Genomic DNA, 21,931 nt, shown 5'->3' with positions numbered 1-21,931 from the left:
ACCTGTCTTCACGCTGAACTCTATGTGAGCAGGAAGCAGGCAGAGAGAACCATCTCTGTAATCTCTTTCACACTAAAAGGCCTTGGTGCTTTATTCCATGATACCCACTTGCAAAAAAAAAAAAAAAACACACCACTAAAATTCCTACTGTTCCATATACTTCCTATGACTTATTTTTATCTTAAACACAAGCATGAATTGCCATGGAAGACTGCTACACAGTTGGCCAATACGAACTTGATTTTTATTTGAGAAAAATGCTGTACAAAACTGCACGACTGCTTGACATATTTCTACAAATCATTTCTATTCTTCTCCTTATCATACTTCTCCAATACTCCCACACAATTTGTTATTCCTACCAGTCCAAGTAATTTAAAAACACAAAATTAATCCAACTTCACAACAACTTCTGCTTTCTTTATTCCCTCATGAATTAGGGGAGTTTTTTTTTATTTTTATTTTTTTTTAGGAGTTACACTACTGGACACTTTTAGAATTTCATATCCAGTATTTCCTTATACAATAATACTTTGCCTGATAAATCTTTTTCTCCCTTTACTGCAAAGCTGTCATGAACCTTTACCCAAAGCAGTCAAACCATGGAACAGAAGCCCCCCAAGGGTACAAGGGATATTCCTTACTGGAGATGTAAGAGCTTCAAAATCCAAGACTCCCAACACAATCAAAACAAAACTTTCTGGAATAAAAGTTTAAAAAAATATGTAAATAAAAGAGAGGACTAGACAAATACGGGTTCTCTACTAGCACTTCCCAGTTTCATATGTATTATTTATCCCTGACAGAACAAGTTCATCACAGGTTCTATGTTCTCCAATGTTAATTAATTATCTATCATAAAATTAGAAACAGACAATTTTGCAATAGGCTTCCAAGAACAGCTAAAAGAAGAACAGAGCTGAAGGAAGCAATCAAGTTATTTTCTTAATCTGAAGGAAAAGGAAATAGTTTGCTTTCAGTGTTTATAACTGAACTGTAAACTGTTATGAAAATTAAGTTATATTTCCAGAAAGCAATTACTATACTGGCTAACTCAAATAGTCAATACCAAAAAATGAAAATGACACACTCAAAGCACTAATAAGAACAAGTTAGCACATCTTGATTTATAAGACACGACAAGTACTGTATTCTTTTTGCATATTTTTCAACTAGAGCCATTAGGAATTACATTTTTTCCAGACAGTAGAAGTCAGCTTTTTACAGATTTTCTTATAATCACATCTCTCTAAAATTGAAGTGTTAAGAATAGAGAAACTATCAAAAGACTTTTAGAAATATAGGCTTAAAATGTCTAACTGTGGAAATCCCGTGACAAACAAAAAAACACCACCACACTCTTCATCATTCTTTCATTTAAAGAACTCAGATAATGAAGTGCATCAGAGTTAATTAGAATTAAAAAACATCATCCTTCTCTGATACAGAGATAGCAACTAGGCAAATATCATCAAAATCATTTTAAAATAGCTTTATTTTATTTAAAGAAACATAACACAAAGTAAATGTAAAGTCCCAATAAATTTAACCTGTACTAAAGACTCCAAATCAATACTTTTTAAAGTAGAAAATAGCTATATTAATCTGTTACTTTTCCAGGAACAAAATTCAACGTTCTGGTACAAAACATTCATGCACACGCTAGCAAGCAGCAAAACCATCCCTTACCAGCACGTCCCATGTGACCTAATTTCAATCACTCTGAAGTAAAGAAGACTCAAGTGTTCCACCGGTGGGGAAAAATGAAAAAAAACATAAAATAGCATTACAGTTATCCTCAACACAGCACTCGGAAAAGCTGGTAACATGGTGTAACCAAAACCTGAAGTAGTACCTCCAAAGCACCTGGCAGGGGAGCCATTTCCAAGCCTTATTTATTGCAGCTGTGTATGGTGGTGACTGTTAATTAGCCAAGAGGCCCAACAGCCAGCTGGGCTTCTCTTCGGGACATTAACTACTTTGATGGTTATTGCTAGAAATTTCATTTTTACACTACTATTGCTATTCAAGAAAGTGCTAATTCTGTTTTCTCCGCTGTAAAAAGATAGTATTTTCATTATGTAGCTATTTAACTATGTTTTATATGCAATGATTAAAAAAATATTTTTAATAAACTAGCTCTGATAAAAGATGCTTCCCAATACCTGAAGATCAGACTGAGCCCATACAACAGAACATTTGAGGAGAAAGAACAGATGATGCGTGACTAGGGCTGGTGAATTACATGTCAGGTCTAAATCAAATGCCAAAATGTCTACTGCAGGTAAGGGAATATGTTCTGCATATTTTCGAAGCAACTTTGATGAAGAGCTAACATGCATCTGGTGCATTTTCTATATGTAGCAAAATCTCTATCTAGCAAAGGTCCTCAATTTATTGCCTAACAGCAGCTGAGAGCCCCTTCCAGCAAATTACTAAATGTTAGCTGCTGATCTCACCAGCCTCCTTTATTAGCAAGTAATAATGGAGGTATCAAGTGCACCTTCCCAACTGGAGTCTTTTTCTTAAGTAAAGAAATAATGTTCTTCCCCATCCATTTTGATGCAGAGCACCTTTTCAAAGCTTACAATGTGAAAACCTCAGAATATGGTAGCTGATAATTCACAGGTAAATTTACTAGGTAGTAATACTTAAATTTTAAAAAGAGAATAAAAAGAATATTTACAAAATAATAGAATAAAAGATATTTTTTTTTACAAGAACATAGACTCTTATGCCAATCCTCTGCTCTTCAAAATTCTCAGAAATAATACTATCTCTTGTGTAAACTCTTCAGATAGTTAGAACTTACTGAAATTTTCTACAGAGACTGTACTGAAGAAATCTTCAGGCTTGTTGGTAACAAATCTTACCTACTTCCTATCACAATTTTATCTGTGATTTATCTTAGAACAAAACTATTAACAATTATCATTGTTAATTGCTATTAACAATTCCACAGAAATGTTCTTGCCTAAAAAATCCTACCTATTTTTTTCTCGTGCACCAGTTAAACTAATAAAAGATGTTACCTGTTCTCCCAGATCTTGCCTCACTGATATCCTTAAGACTCTCAGTCAAAACAGAACTTCCCTTTCCAAAAGATCACTCTTCATTTTTTCCTTAAGAAATGCTTGCTTAGCATAGGAAATCAGCATTGATTAGCTTTACTATCATTTGTAATGAAAGAAAAGTTACTATTATTCAAAATGATTACTAACTGTGTAGAAATAAGGAGTCAAGTCATTACAACCAATAGTGAATATTAAGCAAGACAATTTTAAAAAACTGAATTGGTTAAGATCTTATATGGTCTGTTTTTAACACATTTTCAGATATGAAAAGCATAAGAAACATTTAGAACATCCCCCCATAATAATTTTTACTTTCAAAAGCTGCACTTTGTAGTAAATACAACTAGAGGGAGAAGGAACCTTGCGTGAAATCTCTGTGCATATGTATATTAGGAGAAGAGACAGGCATTAGGAGAAGAGATTCCTGATATGAACAAAATATTGTTTTGCTGCTGCTGTCTAGACAGGTTACCTGGCCAGCTTTGGTTTTGCTGCTCCAGAAGACATTAAAAACAACTAACATGTATCCGTAGATGTTGCCATACAAGTCTGTGTATGCTATTTAATATTCTATTTAATATTGGTAATTCAGATTGTCAAGTAATTTAAGTATCACACAACAGTGTTTTCCTTAAGTTTATTTAATGTTATGGGAAATTTTATAAGAAGGAAACATATCCAGACAAGAATCCTCAACTAATAATACTGTGAAAAAGCTATCAGTGAAAGCTTAGAAAGCATGTAGACGCAGAGGAGAGACTAGCCGTATCAAAGCAAAGTAGCGAAAGATGAAAAGAAGTAAATTCCAAAGATTAATCTTTAAAGGTTCCCTTCTCCATTTTTTTTCTCCTCAGGTATACTGTTTTAATCATGAGCCCAGCATATGTATCAGGTCTGCAGAGGACACTTTCAATACACCAGCACCTTATAGCACAAACTATGCGTTTACTGGTAAGTCCAGCCTTCAGAAATCACAGCCCCCTGAGACCAGTGAGAAAGTCTGCAGTAATGAAGACTTACTCTAGCTAGAGGAGAATGAGGTTAGGGACATCTAATAGATTGGACATACACAGGTCTTTGGGATCTGATGGTATGTGTGCATGAGTGCTGAAGGAGCTGGCTGGTGTCACTGCAAGACCACTCTCCATTATCTGTGAAAGGTCACAGTGGCTGGGGGAAGGTTCCTGAGGACTGGAAGAAAACAAATGTCATTCATATCTTCAAAAAGGGCAAGAAGAAAGATTGAAAGATATACAAACTGGTCTGCCTCACCTTTATTCTCAGAAAGTGGATGGAACAAACAGTCCTGGAAACCATTTGCAAACACATAAGGAAAAGAAAATGATCTAGAGTAGCCAGCTTTGACTTACGAAGGGGAAATGATGCCTGACTAACCTGACAGCCTTCTATGATGAAATGACTAACATGATGGATGAGAGAAGAGAAGCTAATGTTGTTCATCTTCACTTTACCAAAGCTTTTGACACTTCTTCCCATGACATCCTCATTGGCAAACTGATGAAGTATGGCCTAGATAAGTGGTCAGAGAGGTAGACTGAAAACTGACTGAACTGCTGGACTTAAAGGGTTGGGATCAGCATCAAAAGCTCCAGCTGGAGGTCAGTTACTAGCGGTGTACTGCAAGTCTACAGGTGATAAAAAACTGGAAGGACTGATTGATACAACAAGTGGTTGTGCTGCTGTTCAGGGGGTCCTTCACAGACTGAAGAAATGGTCATACAGGAATCTCTTGAAGTTCATCAATGGTAGGTGCCAAGTACTGCATCGAGGGATGAACAACTCCAGACCCCAGTATGTAGCTGGCCAGCTGGGAAAAAACTTTGCGTAGAAGAAGCATGGGGTCCTGGCGGACAGCATAGTGAACGTGAGTCAGCAGTGCGTCCTCGTGGCAATGAACACCAACAGCACCCTGTTAGGAAGAGATTTGCCAGCAGGTGGAGAGAGGGTATCTTTCGCCTCTACTCAGCACTGATGAGACACAGCCGGAGTGCTGGGTCCAGTTCTGGGTTCCCCAGTGCAAGAAAGAGATGGACACACTGGAGGTAGTCCAATGATGGGATACAAAGATGATTAAGGGAGTGGAATTTCTGTCATATGAGGAGAGGCTGAGGGAGCTGGGCCCGGTTAGCCTTAAGGAGGTAGGGGTGGGTCTTTGTTCATAGATACCTCAAAGGAGGCAGAATAAAAGAGACAGAACTAAGCTTGTCTCAGTGGTGCCTGGTGAAAATAACAATTAGCAATAGGCACAAACCAAAATATGAAAAAAAAATCTACTTAAACATATTAAAAAGTTTTTTTTTTTTTTTTTTTTTTTTTTTTTTTCTGTGAGGGTAGTCAGACACTGGAACAGGTAGCTCAGGGAGGTTGTGGAGTCTTCATCCTTGGAGATATTCAAAACTCAACTGGATGTGGTCCTAGGCAACCTACTGTACCTGATTCTGCTTTGAGGGTCAGGCTGGATGATCTCAAGAGGTGCTTCAAAACCTCAACAATTCTGTGATTCTATGAATCCTGCTTTTCACATTGTGAAGAACACCTAGATGAACCCTTCTCAGCACAACTTCCCCTTTCCAAAGCCATGCCCTCCTGTCTACATTTAGAATTCCTCTCTTCACTAACATTTCTAGCACTGCCACTGAATCCTCTCATCTTTAAATACCTCTAGTTAATTTAACTTTCAGTCTGGCTTACATTGGCACATATTTTAAAGATGAAGGTATCTTCAAAAGAAACACTTTTTAAGAATAAAAGGAGTATTGGAGACACATTCTTTTACCAGTTCATGGAGTGAATAGTGTTATACCATCTGAAGTCATATCAAGTGAAAGGGATGGAACACTATGTGCTTCACCAAAATAGCTGCAAATAATGATGCTATTCTCCAGATTCTATCAGCTATTATTTTTTAACATCCAGCTATAGACTTATACCAGGATAAACTTTTATAATTACCTACATACCAAGCTCTGCTATAACAACAGGTCTCACAAGTCTATACAAGATTAGCTGCCAGTATAAAATAACTCCCTGGAGAGTTGCAATAATCTCAGTTACCTGGCCACAGGGTCATGTATCATGTTTCCACTACCACATCCTATATAGGTAGAAGGCTGCTATGGCCCCACATGCCAGAGTACTCACATATTTGGATGAACTTTGGATGTTAGAATTACACTAATTACTTTAGCCATTCACTGGCTGTAATATTAATGTCTAATTAGACACCTGATAGAACAAATCATATAAAGATGGTAACGGATGTGTGTCACACTTCCTGGCACATGTGTACTGAAATGTTGTTCACATTTTCAACTCTCTTTTACTAGTCAATAATATAGTATTGACAATAACATTTATCAAGAGCCAATCACTATGATCACCGTGTCAATAGAAAGAAAAGCCATATAGATAGAGTTAAAGGTTGTATTTGTCATAATCCTTGTCAGTCAGGAAACCAAATAATGTATCATCGTCTAAGACTGCTATAAAATGGATGCCCTAGACTATATCAGACCATGCTGAGAATAGTGTTTAGATACAATGGCAAACAACGCTGAAAGCATTAAAGAAAAATGAAGGTGAAGTGCAAAGGCAAAACCTAAAACTTAAGACTGTCTTCTACCTCATCTGGAATGACTCATAACCTTAGGACAACAGCTACAGTATTTATTGATGTACTGGCGTATATGAGTCTAGCAACAGCTTCCTAGCTGATACAGGATCACATTCCACAAGGTTCTTACAAACCTTCACAAGGGTTACCCATCTCAGTCTGCACAGGCCATCTGCACAAATTCTTCTGCCTCAAGTTGGATGTAGAGCTTTATTTTCCTAGGGAATACCAAACTCTAGAGGATTGGAAGGCTTCATTGTGTCACAGTAACCCACTTGCCCCGCCTTGAGGCTGGTTGTATGGAAATACCACAACGCTGTACTTAAACTGCTCCAGGATGTCTATCAAATGTCTATTAATTCAGTTCATTGCAAAATGAAGAATGCTTAAGGAAAAGATGAATACTAGCTTGCCCATTGCTCCATGAAAAATTGCTGTTTGGCACATCCCATATAATGGGGGTGCACGTGAACACTGATGAGGCACCGTCTGTGGCAGAGTTTCAAACAGATCAAGTCCTATGATATGGCACTAGAAGCACAAGGTGCCTTGCCTCACGGAGTAGTCAACAAGTGCGCAATGCCTTGCGTATGCAACTGCTTAGAATAGTTGCAGGATTGCCCAGCGTAACATCTGAATTGCATGGTAGTGAAGCCTCTGACTTTCTATTTATAAAACTAGAAACAGATCTTGTTTCTTTCCCTATCCCTAGCATCAAGCCTCTGGGTGAGGTAGCACCTCTTTCTGTTCACAATACAGTGACAAAACAGATACAGCATAGTTCCCTGTTGCCCATCTTTCTGCAGACATCTGTTTCACAAAGATAAAGTCTGTGATTTCGAATGAGAATAGGAGATTTAAAACTTACTTATAGATCACGTACAGATCATAGTATTCCAGTCAGAAACAGAAAGGTTAAGGCTGAAGGTTAATGAGAGAAGATACATTTGTGTTAAAAGTTGCTCTGTTTCTGTCCACGTTTTGAGGTTGCCCTACATTGAATGGTCAATAGCGCCTACCCTGTCTTACACCAGACACTCTCCAATGCCTGGAGTTTTCTCTCTCCCACCCTTGCTAACATGCAATGTGTGGCCTAGGGAGGCTGTCAGAGTGACAGGACCATGGAAAGTTGTCTTCTGCAATTAGGAAGCTTGGAAATGGGGGTGGATAGGAAACACACGTGAAAGCATCAATGGGAACAGAGAGAAGGAACAATGATTATCACTTCACTGCAAAGATTTGCTACATAGTTTATATAAATTGCATTCCAGTAAGTTGCTGATGTTGATTCCGTAGGATGTATATGGGTGGAATGGGGGTTGTACCCAGGGAGCACTGTGTTTTCTGATCCGTACAGAAAAGTTTCCAAGCAGGCATATACATGCATGGAAATGTATGTGCACTTGTCAGAGCCACTTCTTGCCAGAAGGTGCATCCTACTGTGTCTAGTGCAGTCACATTCTCTCCTTTTAGCTGGAAGTGATCAAAACTGTAATGTCACTAAACAGAGCCCAGGAAGCTGTAAAGTTTAGATCTCTCGTTCCTTTCTGTGCTTCTTGTCTCCTTTTTGGCATTAGCCACCTTACTGTTGCACTGCCTAGGCCCCAAGACTAGCTAACCTGTGCATGAAAGAGTGGTCAGCATCTTCTAGGATCTTCTAAAATGGTTATGAGGAAGAGAAGCTGACAAATTTCCTTCATTACATTTCTTCCCACAAATCATTCTTTTTCTGCCTCTTTATTCCAAGCTAGCCAGGAAAAGAGAATATAGTTGTCCAGCCCTCCAATGCCAGTTCATGAGGTGCTGCGCAGCCACCTTGCAACTGATGATCTTGAAAAGAGGGCATATAGTACTCATATATACTAAATCACACAAGCTCTTTAACTCATGTTGCAGAAATGTACATATATGCTGCTTTCACTTTCTTAAATTTAAAATGGCACTGCTTACCACTACTGACAGCATTCAGAAGTGTCAGCTTCTGTACAGCCTGTGAACAGATTATTAGGCTGATGGTGCTGGAAGCAACACCCCCATTCTAGACCATCTCCAGGCATACCAGAGCTATGCCTGAGCCTTCCCATGAATGCAAGCCTGTCTGCTGTAATTGAGAAGGTGGCTTGGCAACCCTTCCGAGCTAGATTTGCTAACTGAGCCATATTACTTAGGCTAGGTGTGGTGTTCTCTTTAGCAGGGAATAACGCAGGGTATGAGGCATACAAAAGTATGATGTCTTCTGGGATGGCATTGGAGGGTAGTCAGGCAGAGGTAGCCACTCTTTGCGCGGCGCCCTCCACATTGTCTATGTGGTTGTCTCTGAACTATTCTATCAGGCATATCGGGGCTTTGTCAGCAAGGCACCTAGTCCAGAGAGGACCCAAGTCCAGAGAGACCTCGAGTCCAAAGAGACGTCAGGAGTGAACTGTACAGCTTAGACCATGGAAGCCCAGACAAGGAGTGAGAGAGAGCTATGCAAAGGGACAGTGCAGATGTATCCAGGAAATCCTCCTCATCGCAAAGGACCTAGTAGCTAAGGTAGTCATCTGGCACGTGACTCAGTTTAAGTCTTGTCTAAATTTTGCATTTGAACTTGATTTCTCCCATATTCCATGGAACTGTTCTAGCCATCAACTATTTACTGTTTTGGTTTGGTGGTAAGTCAATAACACATTGTGCTAGCATAGCAGCAAAGGGCAAGCAAGAGACAGACTGTTGTAGTACTGTCACTATAATCATCATCTGAAAGATGGGAGAGAAAAGTTCAAACATGTTTCTGGAAAAAAAAATAGATCTAAATTTCAATATAATTACTAAATAATTATCAGTACTACATAGTCAGCATTTCCAAAATAATTACCTTAAGAATGTCTAGAATTAGGAAAAACAAAAAACAAAAACAAAAAATCAACAACAAAACATCTTCATTTACAGAATTCTCTCCTCGCTAAGAACTTCCTCTTTTGCCTTTGCAACCCTTAATTTTCTTTTCTCTGATAAACTCAGGAGATGATAGCCATTTCCAGTATTCAGTAGAAAATCTTGCCTACATGTGCATAAATCTAGAACAGAATCTTGTAAATTCTTCAGTTTTAGATATACTTCATATAGTTTAAGCACTCCAGAGGGAATATCACATAATGCCTGCTTAGTACATGAATGACTGATTACCCAAAGTTAAGCCAAAATGTGAGTAAAATTGTATCTAAAATCTATAAGGCACATGTGAAAATGCAACTCACATAGCATAATCATTGAGAACGGCATTTTTATGAAAAATAAAACAGAAAACAAAACATTGTGATTTTAGTAAGCCATTGAAACATGAAAGTGTCAGATAGAGGTAACATCTTCATGTTCCTCTCTTAAAGATTCTGTAACAGTTTCAAAAAATCTTCTTATATAAATAACTTCATAATAGCACAGTAACCAGTATTTTGTGAAAAATTGCCACCAAATTGTAACTGCCCACTATTAACATTAAGAAACCATTTTCAATTAGAAGGTTTAATGTCTGTATATCAAAGGAGGCATTTGTATTTTGACAATTTTTGCTCTAATGAGTGTACTAACAAAAACTTTCTGAATTTATATGCCAAAAAGTACTTTACATAAGGCATAATTCATACTTTTTCAGTATGCTGTTTCCTAGTTTCTGTGTGAATGGACAATATCTCACAATCTCATTACTATAGCTGTGATGATGCTGAATGTGTACACCACCATGGTTTTGCTTCAGCAGAAGGCTGTGTGTACTTCTAATCCAAAATGTAAAATCATGTGAAAAAACAGTAGGGAAACAACCACATAATAGAATTCCAAAACCCACTGTCCATTTAGTACATGCACATGTAACTTAGTTGCTAATTGGCACCATTGGCTCAAGAACTGCCTCGTCAACACATAGCCTTAATAAACAACACTGGCCAACTCCTTATATACCTAGTTCCAGTTATGACACAGGGTGGCTTATTATCATATAACCCACAAAAATTTTTCCAGCAAGGAGACCACTGACACAGGCCAATTTGTTATTGCCACTCAGGATGAAACATGCACTGTAGGCAATGGGTAGATAATTACCAACTCCCTTTTTTCCACCTGCGTCACTGGGAGGGCATACCTGTGACACATCGTCCGTAATGGAAGTATCACAGTGCTGCATGATGTCTATATGCATAGCACATCTCAATAACTGCTCCTGAAAAAAAAACTGGAGAATAGTCTGTATGATTCAGTAAGAGTGGGGCTGCTGCCAGGATTATGAAGTATGGGATCCATCAGCACTCAATGAAAGGATGAATCAGAGATGTATCAGATGTTGACAAAACAATGAAATTTAATGATGAATGGTGGGTGGATGTCATAGGATAAGCCATTAGAATTGGATCACAACAAAAACCTCCTTGTTCAAATGTATTAAAATACAGGGGGATAGACACAAGTCTATTTCCTATCCTTAGGAGAATGTTTTGCACTTGACTTCCAAGTAGAATGTAGCCTTTTATGACTACAATATACTGGTTAGAATCCCTGTGACAGGTAAGCAGAAAAAGGAGCAAAAAATCAATATAGAAGAAGATGGTAAAAAGTCTCTAGAATCTGCTGTGCAGGCAGAAAATTAAGATATATCAGCCATCTTTATCTTGAAACCTATTTCCAGTTTTCAGAAAAATATATGAAAAGCAATGCCAAGCAGAAGAGAGATTAGCACACAGTAAAAAAAACAAACAAACAAACAAAAAGAATCCCCATTCCCTATCAAATTATCAACAAATAAAAAAAAATGTTAACCTCTTCAGCCAAATAACATGATAATCAGAGGACTATTGAAAAATAGTTGTTTTCGCAGTTAGTGAATTGGAAGTAGTCGGTGGTGAAAACTTGGCTTAATTTACACAGTTGTTATCATATCTTTCAAGCTTTTTTTTTTTTTCAAACACTTTTAGATTATAAATCTTGAAATAAATGAAGGCAACATATTCTGAGAAAATGCGTATTCCATTGTGCTGTTCAAACACAAAATAAAAACTGCTCTTAGCCCAAATATAAACAGGAAATGGGCATAAACACAGCACATAGGAATTCTGGTAGATCACTGCAGGTCTTTTTAGATGGTTTTAGGGTGTTTATAAGTTTGACGGTTTGTAAGTTATGTTTAGCTTAAGTTAAGCCAAAAGGAAATGTCAAGAGGAAAAAAAAAAAAAAAAGAGGTGGTAGTAGCTATAATTCTGTAGAAATAGTGAAATTCACCAGTCACAGACAGAACACCAATCAGGTTCAAAAAACACAATACAAGAAAATTAAAATAGAAATAAAATGTAGGCTGTCCAGAGACAGTATGGAAAATTATCTACCTCCATTTGTTATAATACTATCAATACATCCAACATTATAAATTAGGTAACAAAGAGATCTTCCCGATGTTGTGTCTCTCTGATACTGCGCTAATATTCATGACATTGTGCCACTGCCCTTACTGACAGAAAATATCAGTTCCTTTACAATTTGTAATCTGAAATTTGGGTGAGATATATTATTAGTGGGCTAGTCATCCATTGGTGTTGGTTGTTTTAGATCTTACCCATTCACAGTACTAAGATATCCTTCTTTCTGTTAAAATCATAAATAGGATATTGCATATACATTTTTATTTTTTTTGTGCTACATTATTGTAATTCATTTGCTATATTAAGTAGTTAATCCTTTTAGCAAAGTTTATTTATTATTGCTCCTTTGTCTTCCTTGAAACAAGTTCCCTAGAAATCTCTTGGTTTCCAGGTTGGGTCTAGAAGCCAATACTGGGGAAATTCAGTAATGAAAGGTTGGCTCATCAGAATATATATAATCTGAGGGATGCTATAGGTAAACAGAGCTTCACTTGCAACTTCACCAGCAGACACTGCTCCAGCAACAGACATCAGAACTAAGAGGGGGAGGATTTCTCTCCCAAGTTTTCAGTATAACAGGAGAAAGAGATGTGACCAGGAAATTAATAATGAGTGCAAGACATACATAATGTATGTGTACATATACATATGAATATAACGTGCATGTATAATAATACACATATAATGACTGCTATAAAACATACAAAGCACTGAATAGACATTGCACGTGCATACCCAATATTGTTATATTTCTAACTGTTGAGTGTTTATTTTGGAGATAATCTATCCCTTTTGCTATAACTAGATATAAACTTATTTAGCTGAGCTGGAGATCTGCTGTTTGTTATGATACCTTCCTTTGAATACAAAAATTAATTTAGGTACCACAATCTAAGTTTCTATTTCAGCCTTTTAAAACCAAAATCTTTCCCTAGTCATTCTTGTGACAAAACAGCTTGTAACAACAGTTAATCTATCTATATTTTTTTTTCCTACATTGTAAATTTCCTGGCAATGTAAATGGCTTGCAAACCTCTTATAAATATCTTCTACAGGGCTAGCCAGGGTGCAAGGGAGAATTAGTAGCTAGAAATAAACATACCAATATAATTAAGCTGGTAACTCAGAGTCAACCTCCAAGGAAACAAAAACAAAAAACAAACAAACAGAAAGAACACCCTAATAATTTATTACAATTTCAAGACACCTTTCACCACTTCTTATATGTCATGAAACAACCCAGTTCTATACTGATAAGTCAAAATAATTATTATCCCTTCTAGCAACTTCTATAAAACAAGAACACATTTTAAAAACATAACTCTCCATACCCTTCAAAAACTGAGAATTTTTAGGATGCAAAAAATTGATCCCAATCTCTAAATGAATGCTCTAAAGAATACTACAGTTATGGAAGTATTTTGCTTTTTTACTGTATTAGATGCCTCCATAATTTATTTAAGGCAATGAATTTTCTTTATAGAAAATTATAGAAAACCTCAGAAAACAGGTCAATTTTACTGAAGAGAACTAAACTTAGAGGAAAACAAACAAACAAACAAACTCCTCTATTTTTCATCCATCTATGTGTAGTCACAACAGTCCAGTGCTTGTCCAAAGCCTTTTTTATTTTACTTCAGCAGAAATCAGAAGTAGCCCCTGGCAATTGTTTAAATCTCAAACAACAACAGCAACAACAACAACAAAAAGCCATTTTTGCAACCCATAATGATACATAACTAGTCAATGTGAAAAGCTGCTTTTATCAGAACGACTCAAATGTTGCCATTACACAAGACAGCTGGAGCAAAGGGTATCAGCAAGCTGCTGGCCATATGGCAGACACTGTGATGGACCAATTATTCTAGGCTAGAAGAGCTATTTTTTATTTAATATGCTACTAACACTGCTGCATTTCACTCTGGCCATGCCCTTTGCTTCAGTGAATCTCATAAGAACTGTGCAATTTTTTGTGTTCTTTCTTATTGTCAAAATTAAGATATGTAAGCAGATGGTATACAGACTTGTTCTTAGTATTCCACCCTTAGCTTCCTCTTATTATGATGCAAAATATACTGAGAATGACAGCCACTTAAAATGGAAAAAAAAAAAGGTTAAAATATTCACACCAAAATAAAAGCAGATTTTCAAAGGAACTGAAAGCCTGCAACTCCTATCAGTTCAAACAATACTAATTAGCATGTTACTACCTTAGGCTTAATTACTCCCTTCGTTCTTACATGCAACTATCTCAAGGGGCAAACCTCATATCTTACATATATTGCTGTTATACTCCTTAAATAGGGCAACTAAAGAGACAGACACAATTATTTTCCTATAATAAAAAAACAGATTTTTAAAACTGCATTTCTCCCCCAATTCATTGAAATTATCTTAAAAAATCTGAGTTATACTCAGCATCTGAGCTAGGTTAAAGGCAATGAAAATGAAACAGTAAAAAGCTAGAAAAAACAGAAAAGCTAGCTTCCATGAAATATGCTAAAGTGTATTTGTATTTTTAGGTCAAAAAAAGAACGAGAAAACGTATTAAAGTACAAGTGAACTGTATGCATATTAAACTCAGAAAATATTATCTGTAATGGTGTCCTGGCAGGCAGTCTCTTCACTACGAATTTGCAACAATTACCTCCAGGTGATTCCGTGGGAGACTGACCCATCAAGTCAGCACATTATATTATTACATATGTAAAATGCTTACTGATACTCTGGCACAAAAAAAATAATCACATGTACATTTGTCACATGCGAGGTAAGTCTTTTGATATATCTCCGCTTGTACAGACTCACATTTTCACAATTTACTTAAATAAAAAAGAAACCAGTCCAGCTTTTATTCAAACACCTAAATGTTATTCAGATGTCTAACGTAAGTCCCTCAGGTTTAAAAATTTTTGGCTTGGTGACTAGATCATGTATAGAGAATTTCTCACTACTTGCTTCTTGGTTTCAAAGACAGACACATTTTCTCACTTCACATTTTATAAATGCTACATACCTTCCTCTTCATCCCTCCCTGTTTTCCAGTGTCCACATGATCACAGCAAATCTGACTTTCTTGTTGCCATTCCACTGTCTGGCTTGGTTATTTTTTTCCCCCCATAAGCTTCACATGATCATATCGTTGTCTGTTCCAGTCATAGCCATGATACTATATTCAGAGGAAAATTCAGAAATCATCACTATCAAGAATTATATGTGACCAGATGACAAATCTTAACATTGTTTTAGTACCCAAATTAACTGAAAGTTGAGGTATGAACTACACCTACAGCCATCATTACTGGTGTTGTTCACCTCACAACCTAAATGTCAGTCATGCACTCAAAATGCCACCAATGTGGATTCTTTTTTTTTTCAAAATTGAGTGCTCAGATGATAAAGCAGTGTTGAGAGTATCAGGCTTATATGCAGCCTCTTTCATTCAGTACACATTCTGTAGCCCTTTAACAAAGCATTTATGGGGTACACCTTCCCACTTGCAGTGTGCAATTCTAAAATTTAATCTGAAATATTACACTGATATTTTTCAGCCCAGCATCCAACTGTTCTTTCTTCTGCTTGTGTATCATAGAATGTAACATATAATGGCACAAAAACTCTGTTCATACATCCAAGTAGCAGCTTCAATTTGTGTTTTGTTGGTGGTGTTGTTGGTGGTGGTTTGTTGTTGTTGTTGGCACATTAATGAATTGTACAAATAATCTCTGTATACCAGTCTAGAGACATACCGATGCATTTAGCTATGGACATATAACCAATATTTTCAAAATCATGCGTCTAATTTTCACTGGCAGTGAAATTGCTTGATTTTTGAGTGCTGCTCGGCAACCAACATTTTAAATTGCTTTTAAGTTCCTGAAAATGCAATTGGTTTGAAAAAACAGTTCATTTAGTATTCTAAAGTATGGTCTTTCTGTATTATAGCAATGCAGATAGTAAGTTTCTAAACTTTAGGAGCAGCACAAGGCCCAGGAGCTCCAAGTTGACTACCACTAGATATACCTAGGTGTATCAGCTGATCAACTTTTTATGGAACCATGATCTATAAGTACACCTTATTAGTTGGCACCTATCCTGAAGATCTTAGGGCTAAAACCAAAAAGAAAAACAAGAAATTGACAAATATAGGTACAGAGAAGTTAACCTATGTTTTCTGAACCTTTCTTACACAAGAAAACACAATTTTGGCAGGAAAAAGCACATCAGACCATTTTATGCAATGTAGCAACCAAATGAGGCCAAAGATTCAAGGTCTACTTTTACTTCCTCCATGTTATTTGCTTACTTATATGTATAGGAATATAAAAGTGTGTTTTGTTACTTTGCTTTTTGCAGTCATTGTACAGACCACTTTTGATGTTCTGTCAAACATCATTGGATCATCATCAGTCCTCAGATTAGTACGAATAACATTGAGCTAACCTGCAGAAGTATATACAGAAATCTGAAAATAAGTTCTTCATTGTTAGTCCAGTCTCTTAAAGAGACAATCACTCCTTTCTTTTCCTTCTGTCTTCAAAATCTTAGCTTAATATCACCAAGATTTTGTAATGCAATTTTAGTCCAGGGGTTTGAAAACGATAGGTAGCTTTGAAAAAAGGTATGGAGTACTAACTGCATGATAGTAGTTATATATCTTCACATGTCAACTGGTAATATTGTCCTGTGGAATTTAATGATAATATTTCAATTTTATTGATGATGCTAATTGAAATGATAATATTTCATTTTTATCTCCTGAAGCCAAGATTTGGATGGTGCCACTTACATGGTCTCAATACTGTTTTGTGAGTTTAAATTATATGTTATTAGCTCATCTAGAACTTATTTGTTGGTAGCTACTAACTATAGTCAGCTGAAAGGTATGACATTATTATGAACTCAGGAGAGCTCACTAGTTAAATAACAAATATGATGAATTTAATTAAGCAATAGTATACATGTAAATGTATTTTAGCACGGCAATACTCTCAGATGTATAATAAGGGTAGGCAACTAAGGCTTATAGAATATTATAACTATTTTCTGTAGTAAATAACTATACTTGTATAACAATTTTTCAATTTTAATATCTTAACAAGAATAATTCAATTTTATAAGTCCTATTGGTAAATATATCCAACTATCAGAGTTTTTCAAAACTTCCATGACATCATTGATTTTATTCTTAACGTAAAATGATGACATTCTTGGATTTTTGGCCTACTCTTTTATTCTCTCTTACCAACAGGTATAGTATTACTCATTGTACAAAAAATCATCTTATTTCTACAGAATTAGGACATCAGATAAAATTATATCTATTATATCAAAGATCTTTTAGATCAAGACTCTGTATTGTACATGCAAACATCCAGCAAGCCAATTAAGTACCTGACTAATTCAAAATACATGTGACTGTCACACTGGATGGGTGACCCATTTTAAAGCTTACGGGCTTCTGATTTTAACAACAGAAAAAAGCATTACATTGTCTAGCTTTAAGTCTTTTCTTATTCAGAATGAAGCATTAATGGGCAAAATCAAGTTTCAAAACATATATTTTAACAACTACTATTAGGTAAATGGTTCATATAGTGCTGCTAACATTACAGAGAATAACTGCAGGAAAACATTCATAAGCTTACTTATTGGTGTTCTAACTTGAAAGAAAATCAAATAAAAGAAAATGCATTAACAAAATAAAACTGTAGTTATATGATGTGAAATAATTTTATTAATGCAGCCTTTAGGAATAAAAATATAAAACCGAGATATCCAAAATGATAAATATGTGTTTGAATGTCTCACCATGTGAAAAAGGCTGCATTTCTCATCCTATAATTGTCTTTATTTCAGTTATTTCAAGAAGTATATTGCGACTCCCATTTCAGCACTAAATACGAAACATGGCTTCTTGATAATGATGGTCAGGAATACTGCTTATGCAAATTAAGAAATTGCAAAACACAAATATAAATGAATAAAGTTTTTTTTTTTTGAAAAATGTTGAAAAAAATACTTTATTCTAGGGCTGGTATGTCCATTGTCTTTTACCAACCGCATACAGTATTAAAGTTTGAAGACATGCCTGCTCCAGAATCATGAAGTTTTTACAGTCTATGAAGAATTATGAAGCAGAGGAAAAAGGAAAACCCTGTAGTTTGAAACTTGTAAACTATTACTAATCTAACACACTTTTCTATCTCTGAGGTTAGTCTCTTTCTCTAGTGGTTTAAATGAGGACCTTATGGCTGAAAATTACAGACGAAAAAAGGGGGTTCCTATTTTCCTTTTCCTGGCTTTCTTCTACGTGTTTTTCTAGAAGTCCACATTTTCTCTCCACTATACATCTCAGTATCTCATTCTGTCAACTGACAGGCCAATATATGTGTTTCCCATATAGGCCAGCTTTTACTTCCTAGGTGCTTACCTTTTACACTGATATTGTTCTCTCGGTCATCCCTTTAAGTCCACCTCTACTAAAGACGTTACATCTTTCACAGTGAGTGATCACTTTAGTGTTTTCCATTAGATTGGATGGCTGAAAATATGAACTAAAAAAGGCAGCATACAATGCAAGTTACTGAATGATAAACTTATCATCATGATAGTTTAAGTAGTAAAATGTTTTCAAACATAACTTTAATAGTATAAACACAAATTGACAGTTTGCTATTCCCTATCTCATATTCTGACTCTTCTTCTCCCCATATACTACGTCTAATATCTTAGCACCTGTCACGCAGATGTGGTTGGCCTTTAATAGCATGGACTTCATGTCTAATTGCAAGTTTGACATGTAAAATTGTTTTGGGTGTGTATTGTGACTTTGTAATCAAGACTGACAATATTATCCCATGAGTTCTGTCTGCTATATTACAGTGGATATTGATCTGTTATTTTTACTAAATTTTCTCTGTTTTCTAAAATATAATAGCAATCATTTTCTTCAATAATGGTATATGCCATATCTACTCCCCAGTCCACTGTACTGTAAGTAAACAGTTAATTCACTTACAGCATATGCTCCTCTTTCACTGCTCTTTCCTTGCCCTGATGCTTACCTCAGTTGTGACAAGAAAAGGATTGGTGGAAAACTTATTTGTAGATGTTCCCAAGGTACTGTAAATATCCCTAGGCTGTCTATTTAGAACAGGGCCCATTATTATTTCAAGTGTCTAAAATAGTTTAACACTTTACAATTGGAGTATAAATAATAAAATCAAATAGTCTAAATAGTTAGACTCTAAAGAGTCTAAAATAGTTTACCTCACAATTGGAGTATATGCACTACATGAATTTGTTTCATGATTGAAAATACATTCAGAATATCAACTATATTTTTATTATGTAAACCTAAAACACAGTCTTTATTTATTTTTTTCTGACCTTGTTCTTTATGGCACAGGTGAAGAACATATCCAGGCCTCCTCTCTAGATAGATGGTTTGGATACTCTGAAAGATTTAAGTTTGAATATCATTAGTAGAAGGAGGGAGAAATTAAGTCTCCCAATCCTGTGATAAGTATTCTAGACACTAATCTGCTTCATTAAAAATGAGCATTAAAAAGAACAATCTTGTGCTGCTCTTTTCTAATCCTTTAGAATAAACGTCTGAGTGGTCTCCATGCTCTGTGTTGAAGTTAAATGCTCTGGCTATGTAGCAGAGGTACTCCAAGTACATCTACTCAACAAATGTTGTAGAGAACATGGGAACATTTGCGACTCTGCCTTAATCATAAGCTGGAGGTAGGCACCAAGTCAGTCATCCAAGATGGCTGATATTTGTAGCATGAAAGCTTTAGGTGCTTATGTAACTTAATTAGCAAATCAACAGATACTACTGACCTTTTACTCAGCTAACTCTAGATCATTCCTTTTGGTGTAAAGGACTGAACTAGGAGTGAAGTTTATGTACAGTACGATTGCGTGTGTGTACCTGTGTGAAATTGGCCTTGTAGTTTGCATTTAAACTCACTTTAAATACAGAAAACAAAATACAAATGCTAAGTACTGTGACTTTTAAACTCACAAAATCTTAATTAAGGGTGAAGTGTGGTTTGGATTATGCCTCAGAAAGACACGCAGCAACAGAGAACCAGTCTCCCCAGGTAAATAGAGATGATTAATTTGAAATTGTTTGAAGTTTGTTTACTTAATGCATATATAACAGGAGGCTTACTCAGGCAAATAAAATGCCTCAGGAATCAAATATCAAAATAGATGGTGGCAGTGGTTGGGGAAACCTATTAACATACCCACAGCAAGGTACCAGTGGAATTTAAACCAATCTTCACAGCTTTACTGAAAAGGCAGAAGATTATTTTTTATAAGATGAAATGAGAGAAAAAAGTTGTGCTTTTTTCACACTTAAGTTAGCCTTGGATGTGGCTTTTCATATCATATGCAGTTTTTCAGTTTTAATAAAGCTAAGGTGTTCTAATAAAGTTTTAATAAAGCTAACTCTTCTTGTTCTTTATACACACATATGTATGTATATACAAGTACATGTATTACACTAGCATTACAGTTAAAAAAGAAGGGTTATGGGGAATGAAAGAAAAGCACTTCCTCTAAGTTACTCTTATTTTGAACTAGGTTTGTATCAAACAACTTTATCTACGCAGATTTGTTGACAGGTGGTGTTAAACTTTAAGTGAAAAGTAAACAGAAGATTTTCATGAACGTTCACATTTCCCTCATTTTGCTGGTTAAGCAAACTCATATCGACTGCTTGATTTTAACACATAATATCAAGTCCTTATGAAAAGACCTTTTTAATATAACAGTAATTTTAAAAACATAAAAACTCTACAGAAAAAGACCATTTAAGTCCAAATTAGTACCTGAAATGGTCGTTAAATGTTCTCAGAAATGTCTGATGCTGAGGCCTACAATCTTACTTGCAGAATGGGACCTACTGCATTGAAAATAAAGTTTGCTATAAGACCTTGTAATGAAGCTTGAATACTTTGTTGTTGTTGTTAAACTTTAGCTGATATTATAGGGTATGTACCTGCACTGTACCAAGACTTCTGAAATCTTTGTAGATTTACTCCTGGTTTAGCTTTACCAAAGATTTTCTGAATACAGTGGAAGTCTGATACATGGAGTTCATCAGTAGTTGCACAGAAGATGCAGTAGTTTGATGTATATTTAGTATAAAAATAGTAGAAACATAGGTGACCTTTCTTGCTCTTCTTTATGATGTTGGGTATTGTGTCAAAGAAGAAAAGATGGCAAGATTCAGAGACGGAAACAAACAAACAGACAAAAACAAATAAACATCCAAAGTGAGGCTCAAGAAGGAAATGGATTTTGCTGAGCTTAACACTGAGAAAAAGGAGTACTATTAGTGATATTCCCTATGTACTTACACATAACTGTAGATACTAGATAAAGAATTGTCTGATTGAAATAATGAACTAGACTATTTTTATGTATCTTTTAAGAGACAAAAATACAGAAATAATCTTGCAAATAAGCATTTTCCTCATTCCATTTCTTTCTGACAGGCTGTGGGTAAACAAAGCATCTCTGCTTCATTGTTGCAATATGTATTCTGAAAAGAGCTGTACCAGCATTCTTATCAAGAATGGTGGGGGAGAAGAAACAACAACCAAAACACTCAAATCTTGCTGACTTGGTTGATTTTATAAAGCAGTCCTCCTGCAACCCCAATTGTGTAATTTCTGTTTGTTTAGACAACTCTTCTATGTACTATGATTACCCTCAGTCATTGCCATTAGAGAAGGGCTAATAAGAGGAAAGGTAGATACACATTTTACGATTCTAGAGTGCCTACATAGTCTCATCCACTTGTCCAGGTCCTG

This window comes from Cygnus atratus, chromosome 5 (genome assembly GCF_013377495.2).
Source record: "Cygnus atratus isolate AKBS03 ecotype Queensland, Australia chromosome 5, CAtr_DNAZoo_HiC_assembly, whole genome shotgun sequence".
In the NCBI taxonomy this organism is placed as follows: domain Eukaryota; kingdom Metazoa; phylum Chordata; class Aves; order Anseriformes; family Anatidae; genus Cygnus; species Cygnus atratus.
The sequence above is the reverse complement of the archived record's forward strand: the minus strand, read 5'-3'. Positions refer to the sequence as shown.